At 37.1% G+C, this 10,273-nt stretch overlaps 1 long non-coding RNA gene across 2 annotated transcripts; it reads right to left on the minus strand.

Annotated features, from left to right (window-relative positions):
• Nucleotide 1: 1 nt before the first annotated feature.
• LOC121854600 lies at nt 2-7,751 on the minus strand. Of its 2 annotated transcripts, XR_006086584.1 has the most exons (4): nt 7,605-7,751; nt 1,814-1,937; nt 1,213-1,483; nt 2-82 (listed from the first exon to the last, which is right to left on the minus strand). It is a non-coding gene; the product is annotated as an uncharacterized LOC121854600 (long non-coding RNA). The 2 variants fall into 2 exon arrangements; XR_006086583.1 differs by lacking the exon at nt 2-82 and having other exon boundaries at nt 1,113-1,483.
• Nucleotides 7,752-10,273: the final 2,522 nt, after the last annotated feature.

Consider the following 10,273-nt stretch of genomic DNA (forward strand, 5'->3'; position numbering starts at 1 on the left):
AGAAGAATAGTCGGAGGGAAGATCTCCTCAACCACAGGTCCGGAGTATACTTGGTTGATCATAGGAGCTGTGAGCTGAGATCCTGTAAAGGATTAAACAATAAATAACATGTTAGTATTTCCTTTTAATAATACTGTATACAGAATTGGTACACTGTATATTGACAGTATCACAAGTTGTCACATCTATATTTTTACCAAATTAAATATTTTGATATGACAATACAGTACAGTATTGCATTAAGTTATTAATATCCTATTTACTCAACTCCACTTGTCTATTCTTTAGATGTTAATTAGTTCCCATTAAAAGAGAAAGATTAGAGAAGAATCATTACTTGCATGACAACTTATATCGTTTTCCTTATTTTCCCTACTCTAAAATTATGTTATATATATATATATATATATATATATATATATATATATATATATATATATATATATATATATATATATATATATATATATATATATATATATATATATATATATATATATATATATATATATATATATATATATATATATATATATATATATATATATATATATATATATATATATAATTTTTCCTTTTAGTTGTTCTCCATCAATATAACATTACACTGGTACTACCCAGCCATCTACATCATAAAACTTTATCCTTTTAAAAGTTTTCCCCAAATATTTGCTTAACTATTTCACGGCGGGGTTTCAGCTTAGAAAAATTGTGCTCGCTAATTTATCATTATGGCAGGATTAAAGGCAATCCCTCAAGTTTTGCCATACAGCATGGGCAATATTCTTTGTGTGAATGAGTCAGTGTACTTCATCATGTTGAAGGAGACTAACAGTATGATATGTTTATGCTGCTGCCAACTCAACCTCAGTGGAAAGGCAAGACAGTGCTAATTACCACAATTATCAGTGCATTAGAAACTTAGTTTCACTTATGTTGCTGGAAAGACATCAAACAATAGCAGATAATCCAAGATGAAAATGTAAATAAATTAATTAATCTAGAACTTGAGTCTACATCATGCAAACTTTAATTGCCATTGTTTGCACTTTCAACCTGCCTTACTATGGAACAAAAATACCGAGGGAGGTTGTACAATACAACTACTGCAATGTGTCTGATACAACAATCTATAAGTATGTAACCATTACATATTCTATTCATAAAATCCCAAACAATAGGAAAAAATTAATATCCAAATTTTAAACTTACTCATAGCCCAGGGAGGAATTTTCCTCTTAGGAGCACTGTCCTCATCAGTTGAGTCATCACTCTCAATATCATTTATATCATAATTATTAATATTTTTCTTATATTTCTTGGAGTTTGGTGTAATGTCATAACTATCTTTGTTTTTCCCAGTAGAACTTGACTGAGACGGTCCAGTAGTTTTGGAAAATGTGGTATTAAGACCATTTTCCTTGTTATCACTTAAAGTGAATGTATGATTTAGTCCAGTTTCCTTGTTATCAGCTAGTGCAATCTGTAGGAAAATTACAGTGTGAGATATATAATCATAAGATGAATAAAAGCATTACAACATAATAATCAACAAAATACAATAGAGAATGCTGACAAACTAACCTGAGCACTGAAGCTACAGGTTCATGTGGAAAGTGGACATGAAGATGTTACTAAGGAGCTAAGAAATAATAAATTTGAGAAAAGGATTAGAGGAATACTGATGGAATACAGGCATAATAACACATTAAACAGAACTGAGCAAAAGATGATGTTATCTAAAGGAAGTTCTGCATTAATTACCAATTGTTAAATAATGCAGCAAAAGGAAAATAAGTACTTTAGTTTTTACCTTTTTAACTGCTGAGCTTGTCAATTTAGCTTGTTGTAACTCAGCAATGCGCTGTGCTTCAAGCAATTTAAGGTATTCTAACTCCTTTTTCTCACGGGCGATGCGTTCTACCTCAGCAATTTTTCTACAAAAGAAAATTTTTCTGATATACTACAGTTTCTTCAATAACTAATAAAGCAGAATAAATTAATCATGACTTCACTGGTGCAATTAAAAACAAAAACATCAATGGAATTTTTTTTTTTAGATTTTTTTACGTGGGTTAATTAACCTACCTGTCATATTAAATATATACCGTATATATAGTGTACTATATGTACAGTTTTACCCAACAACAGCTTTCCTTAGCAACGTTTTAGCATATCTGCTTGATTGCCTTGCCAAAACTGAACTTTCACTTAGCAGCGGGTTTTTTTTCCACATATCGCGTTGAGTGTCCGGCTCCGGATACTATTTTTAGATTTGCCCGCGCCCCCCACCCGCCCGCCTGCCTGCCTGCCTCTCCCTCCTCCTCCCTCCGCTTGGGTAAGCGGCGCGGTAAGGTTGCGCAGTGTGTGTCTTTGTTGCGTTATCACTGACGTCATATGACGTCTCGGAATGTGATTGGCCATGCAGCCCTACCCCCCTCTGCTGCTAGCTGTAATTGGCTTAAAGTATTATGACGTGACTACCCCGGGGAGGGAGGGAGGGAGGAGAGACGACGCTTGACCTAGCCGCGGCAGTTTCATCCCTCAAGGCCACGCCGGGTTAACGCGCATCCATTGTTCCGTAAAATGGCTTCCGCAACCCACCACAGCCAGCCCAAGCCAGTGATAGTGAAGTTGATTTTGAGGGATTTGTCAGGGAAGCCATGACAACTGTAAGTGACAGTGATATTGATTCACCTAGTAATGGTGATTCACCTAGTAATGGTGATTCACCTGAGGGGCAGTAATCTGCCCTCTGCCTCGGAACCAGCCTCCATCCCCGTATGCCGACCCATCTCTTCTACTACCGTGAGTGTTCCTCAAAAATTTTCGTTTTTTAACCTATTCTTTATTTTTCCTATGTTAACCTTTATCTTTCCTAACCTAACCTCTTCTATATTACTTGTTTTTCATGCCACCATAAAGTTAAGATAGAATTTTTACTACAACATAGTTATTTGTCGTCAAAAGGTGGAGTTTGGGGGTCGGGCTGGGTTCTATTGGAATTAATCCCATATGTTCTGTTATTCACTTAACGCGGTTTCACTTAACGCGGGACCCTCTGGGTTCAATTGACCGCGTTAAGTGGGGTACAACTGTATATATATATATATATATATATATATATATATATATATATATATATATATATATATATATATATATATATATATATATATATATATATATATATATATATATACACACAGTAGAAGTCCAAAAATGCGGACTGCTTGAGGATTGAGTCGGTCCGGATTCTCGGATTTTCCGGATTCTCAGGCAGTACTTTTAAAATTCAAATTTAAGGAGGAATAAAGAAGAGGTGAACAGGTACATTTTGATAGTTTATTCATTAGCAAATATAGCATGCTTCATTTATCAAAACGAGCAGTTTTAATGAAAAAGCTGTGAATTCTAGAATTTTATTCTTTGCCTTTTTTATATCATAAATTGTAGACTTTACAATGTTGTATGTTTCCATTAGAACAGTATTGCTCACACCACGTTCTATTTTAATTATTTAAAGTTTGTCACCCAATTTCAACGTGTTCTTCTTTCTCTTCACACAACGGAGTTTATCTACTTCAGGAGCCATTATTATGGGCTCTGTAAATGGAAAGAGTAGGACTCAAAATTACATACGTTGTCACAGTTTGATTGCTCGTTTTAAAGTGGCGATCGCTTGTTGTCGCTGTTGAGTTTGAAAAGTCCAGTTCTGAATTGGTCAGTTCTGGCATCCGGATTTTTGGACTTTTACTGTATATTAATAGTTTTTTTTATTATTCTTAAGAGGAAATACTGAGTGTTTAACTTAGTGTGGATGTACTTACAACCACCTCAAAAAGCCTGTCTCTCCTTCCAAACAAATCAGAATCGAAACTAAACAAATAATTTAGCACCAGCTGTGATGAGATCATGCGCTACATCTACCACCGAGTATTGATTATAATGTCCCTTACATGAAGATGTTATACACATTCCCTCTAAAATTTTGTTCTGATTGTAATAGACCAAAAATATTGAGAGAGAGAGAGAGAGAGGGAGAAAATTACACTTTCTTTTTCATTGGTGTTGTTACCCTGAACCTATCTCTCTCTCTCCAGGCAAAGATGGCATGTTATTGACGTTTTCAAGGACAAAGGGCATAATTAAAATTATTCCCTTGATCATTATGACACAGAAATTTCAACATATTTTACATAGGCATCAATAATATGTTAATACCCCGGTCATTGCAAATGATGTGTCCCTAAAATTCATTGCGAATATCAGGATAATTTCTCCCATACGAATTAATATAATTATATAATTGGTGGAGGTGTAATGTATTAAAATAAGTACAATACCATAATACAATACAAAACAACACTGCAGAAACACATTTTATTAGCCAAGCATCTTTAGCCTGCAAAAAGGTCACATTATTATACATCCATGGTATCCCTCCCAACCCCCTGGTCGGGGATAATCATATTTTTCATTTATGGCCCAAACACCCCAAAATGACACTTGAAAATCTGCCTCGTTTAAAGGTGCTGCGAGACATTTAAATCCAGGGCTGGTGCAGTATTCCCAAACCTCTACTCGCTTCCAGTGCTGTCACAGTACTACTGGTTTGTCTTGCAGCCACATATATACATAATGATCACACACACACACACTGTAGGAGGGAGGGAGGTAGGTAGGTAGGTCGGGAGGGAGGGAGGTAGGGAGGGAGGGAGCAATGTAGGTGGAAGGCATGTGAGAGAGGGAACAGGGTGGGATGGAGGTAGCAGTATGGGAGGGAGGGAGGGAGCTAGTGTAGGAGGGAGGAAGGGGTGTGGGTGGATGTAACTATACAGTGGGACGGACTGGTAGGGGTAGGTGAAATGGAGGGAGTACTGGACGTTCCTGGAGATGAAGAGGACACCAACCCTCTCTCCTCTACTTGCTGTTTATCAGTGTTGTTTTCCTCTTGTTCAAACACATAGTCTTAGTCACTATCATTATCATCACGTTCAATATCCCTATCAATGCATGCCTCTGTCAATCTATACTCATCTTCACCCCTACCAAATAATTTAGAGTGTGTCTCAACCTGATTGAGTGACCGGTTACGTTCACATGCCATGGCTATCGAGAGACTACTGTGTAGTCCCAGGGCCTTGACTGTGAGGAGAGATGGGAGGGTGGGGCCCCCTGGGGAGAGATGGGAGGGGGGGGGAACATTTACACAAACAGATTATGGTAGCTAGACTCAATTTCAAAGGTGCGGGAAAAGCAGATTTGGAAAACGTTCTAATACGTGACTGACCAGAGATAATAATATCGCTGATCACGTAATTGAACGTTAATGACCAGTTATGGGTTAAAATAAGCATAGAATATTGATTCACCATGGGTGTAAAAAATTCACTTACTGTAAAGACACACCGACACAAATGTTGTTAATAATTACTAAACTTTGTGATTGTGTGTATAAAATGTGTGAATGAGTAGGAGGCATTACGAAAAAAAATTTGACACAGTATCGACACTACCACACAACGCAACAGATCAAAGCAGACAGAGAGAACTCTTTCGCATGGCCTGGTGTATGAATACACAGCAAAAACAATTAACTATGCAGCCTGCTCACATAGCTTGAGCCACCAAGCACCAGAGATGACACACACCTCCAGCATGTTCCTTATTTTGCTCCTGAAAAGTTAAATATCATCATACATAGAAAACAAAACTCCATTATGAAAACACATATGGCCTCCACCCAAAAAATCCCACCAAGCACATTATATATGCAATAATGCACAGCCACACATTAATCCTTTATCATGCCTAAAATAAACCAAATTAAATGACAGTAACCAGCAGAAATATTCCATTAAATTGGAAATGAAGAGAGATGCAGGCATAATTAACGACCATTAAAGAGGAACAAAATTTACAGCATAATCAGCCGAGTCTTGGGGTCAGAAGTCCATAGCTGGTAACAGCATCGTACCTGGCATCTCTGCCAAGCACTACTTCTGACAGAGGAATACAGTACGAGTGCAGCAGCTAGTTAGCTTGTGCAGTTTGAAACAAATTTACTGTAGCATATTGAAATTATTTCTTTCAATTTTCTAATTCGCTTTGCGGATAAGCGAATACAGATACTGAACTAAGTATAGAATATGCCTGTTAAAATATAAATTGCGAATAAGTGGGGTCATGATTAACGTTTCAATTGAAAAGTGCAATAAAAGCCATTATGCTTGAGATAAGACATACAAATATTATAAAGCACATACGACCCAAATGATATCTTATTGTCCACCACCAGCAAAACTTCGCCCAGCAGCGGGGAATGTATGGAACAGCTTCACTCCCTGTTTTTACTTAAAATTTGAATTATCTCTCTAATTTTATGAATTTACACACCCTCACAGATGAGTCACAGACATGAGGGCTCGGAGCAGTATAGTCACCTCTCACTTTACACGGATTTAATTAGCATGTTCTTAAAATAACACTAGCATTAAGTTAACACCTATTTTTAAATAACACAGTTTTCAAAAGAGTCCCATTGCGCCAGGCAGCATAGTTCTACATCTCATTGCTTTCCTACTTTACAAAAAAGGAAAGAGTAACAATCACCTTAACCTCAGCCATCAACATATGGTAACTCGAAAGCTCCCACTTCTCCCCATTCACCTGCTCTGTCATCTGATTCAAATGACTAACTCCCCCAGTAACCCCCACCTCTCCTCCACCACTAGTTCCTGCATGCCATCTCAGCCATCATTCAATGTTTACGTTCGCACAAATTTTCATTTAAAATCTATTTTCTTACTACTGTATTATTAGATTTGCTTCTATTATTGTATTATTATTGTTAATATATTTTTGTAAAAAAAACATACTGAAGGAAATAGATCCACAAATTAAAGTTTTTAGGGAGCGCTTCCCCTAACCCCCGCCATTTCCTTTATTTATGGGATAATTAGGTTTGATTTACACGGTCATTCTCAAGAACGTAACTACCATATAAATTGAGAGATGGCTGTACACAGCTTGTTCCAAAATGAGCAATCCTCAGTGAAGTGAGAGGTGCACCAGGCGAGCAAAACTGAGGTACTTGGATGTGCATTAATAAAAGCAACCAGTGGAGTTATGGTCTCCAGTTTGTGCAGTGGGCAATGAATAAAATGTACGGTACCATGAAACCACCAAAATGGTACCTTACCAGCTGTGTTTCCTATGGAAGAAAGTGCTTACAAGATAAGCACAAAAACTGTAATTGAAAACACACTTGCTTGACACCAGATAGGGTTATTGCACTACAATGGTATTAAATAAGGTGATATTCCCCAGAAATAACTTGGTATTCAGAAATTTTCCCACACAGAGTACCTGTGGAGATCCATCAATTAAAAGGTGCCACTGTAGAAGTAGCTATCTAACATAGCAGGGCTCTCATTTGATAGACAGTCTTCATTGCAACAGAGCCTGTTATAGCCATAAATCATGTGGTGGGGAATGGGGGAAAATGAAAATTCTCCCAATAATGGACAGAGCTTGTATGGATTACTGTAGTTTGGTACAGTATTGGCAGGGTTTACTGTAATTTTATTTAATACACTTACCGTTTCCTTTCTTCCTCGTGACGACGGCGTTGCTCTGCCAGATATAATAGTTTTTCCTCCTCATTTTGCTTTTCTTCTTCCTTTAATTTCCTTGACTCCTCTTCCTGTTTCCTTCGTTCTTCTTCCTGGTTTCATAAATTAGAAATGGAGTCACAATCATTTTAAAGAAAAAATACACAGAAAGATGAAGTGTATGTAACCTGACTTTTAATATACTGTAAACCCTCGATAACTCGGAATTTTATACAACTCGGCATGGATATGTTCTCGGAATGGTTTCTTTTTTTTTACGGGGATTAGCCCACCCGGGCACAGGTCACTTGACCCACATCAGGGCCTGGGGGGGCAAAGATATAATAATAATAATAATAATAATAATAATAATAATAATAATAATAATAATAATAATAATAATAATAATAATAATAATAATAACACTGGTCTACAAAAAAATATTTTTTTTCTGGCATGAAACCTTTTAACTGTTTTTTACTAACTTTAAGGTGCTGAATCCAAATCTGATCTCAGATTTGCTCCATCACGTAACGTGCCAGAATTTACTGAGCTACCAGAGATTGAGGATATAGACCGGAATTCACCTGTTTCTACTGATGAAGATGAAGAGACTGATCTTTTCAAGCCATCTGGTGAAGATTGTGAAAAGCCAACGTTGTTTACTCAGTCAGAATTGAATGATCTGGTCAGAGATCTAAATTTGCCAAAACAGTCTGCTGAATTGTTAGCTTCCAGGCTTCAAGAGAAACGACTCTTAAAACCTGGCACGAGTGTCTCCTTTTATCGCAACAGAGAAGAGCAACTGCGGAAGTACTTTCATTCATATGACCAGCTTGTTTTTTGTAATGATGTAGAAGGACTTCTTCTCTCCATGGGACTACCAGCATATGATAGTAAGGATTGGAGACTTTTTATTGACAGTTCTAAAAGGAGCTTGAAATGTGTTCTTCTTCATAACGGAAACAAGTATGGTTCAATTCCAATCGGACATTCTGTACAAATTAAAGAAGAGTATGAAAACATTAAGACTGTTCTAGAGAGGTTGCAATACCATGCTCATGAATGGTTAATTTGTGTGGACTTGAAAATGGTAAACTTTCTATTGGGCCAGCAAGGAGGGTACACAAAATACCCCTGTTTTCTGTGCTACTGGGACAGCAGGGCTACAACAGACCATGCTGAAGGTGTGGGATTGCGGAGTGCTGGCGGTGGTTGGGAGGCAGCACATGGAAGTTAGTGTGCTGCTCTATCTCAAGGATTAAACTAAATGCTTCTTGAATTTCTCCAAGTGACCACGTGTCTGTTGAATGAAGATATTGGTTAATGTTCAAAATATCCCAAAGCTATAAATAAAAAGAATTATATTTGTGATAATACACCTGTCCTCACCAGTTGTAAAAGTCAACCAAACACGCTGAAAATTAAATAATACAGTACATCCAAGGATGTACAAGATGAAAAGAGAAGTGGTTACTGTACAGTACTTAGCCAGGTATATGGCTTATAATCCTCAGGAAGCAAACCTAAAGACTCTCATATATCAGGATACGTGACTTTTCCAATCTAAATTAACATACCAGCTACATAGCTTCCAGTCTCCCAGCCAGGAATTCATGGCTAACGGTGGCAGCCCACTGGGCACTTTCCTCCAAAACTGTTGCCCATTTTGCTGGCTGCTGGCCTGATGGCCCAAATGGACAACAGTTTGGCAGTGAGCTTTGCTGGCTGGGTTAGTGCTCAAATTAGTTTCATATTAGGTGTTGAATATTCAAGTAAATATTTAAATAAATCACGAAACAATAATAATTTAAAATACAGTACAACACATAAAACGGTGACATGTTTCTATTTATTCGTCACTTTAAAACTTCTTTAGTATTATTAAATCATTATTCAGGGTCTTCTTTGACAAGCCAGCCATCGCCAATTAAAAAAAACAATTCACAACACACTCATTGTCTTTTCTTTAACTTTTGCAGATGCACCATTTGTTTCAGCAATTGAAGAACCATAGCACAATCCTGGAAGGCCTCAACTGTAGTAACAGCATCCATGGCAAACCTCGTCTAGACACTTTGTTGGTATATTGATTGCGTTGGGCAGATGTGCCAGCAAAACATCCCAGTGTAACTCAATCGTCTCTTTGTTTTACAGTATATATATATATGTACAGTGGTCCCTCAGTTAACGAACACAATTCGTTCCACAGAATCGTTCGTTAACCGAATCCACTGTTTCAATGGGATATTGGGAAATTGGTTGCAGCTCAGAGAAAAGTACATACAAAGTAAAAAAAAAAATGCAGTATAGTGCACTTACTTTGAGGTGTATATGTAGAAGGTTCCTGGTTGATGATGATGATGGGAATTAGAAGTGGGGGTGGAAAAGAAGGGAGAAGAGAAAGCAGTGTGGATGGAGGAGAAATCACCTTTCAGAGGACCCATGCTTGATGCCGTCATTTCACCAATAAAATTTTAAGTTCACTAGGTGTAATTCAAGATTATTTTATTTAAATCAACACTGCACTGCGCTATATATTATCAATATGTTAACTAAATTTCAGAATGACCAATAATTTTCGTGTAAAAATGCAAAAATATTCAAGATACCAACAAAATCGATGTTCACTCCACTGTAAACAAAGCCAAACTGAC

This window comes from Homarus americanus, unplaced genomic scaffold (genome assembly GCF_018991925.1).
Source record: "Homarus americanus isolate GMGI-L3 unplaced genomic scaffold, GMGI_Hamer_2.0 scaffold56961, whole genome shotgun sequence".
Classification (NCBI taxonomy): domain Eukaryota; kingdom Metazoa; phylum Arthropoda; class Malacostraca; order Decapoda; family Nephropidae; genus Homarus; species Homarus americanus.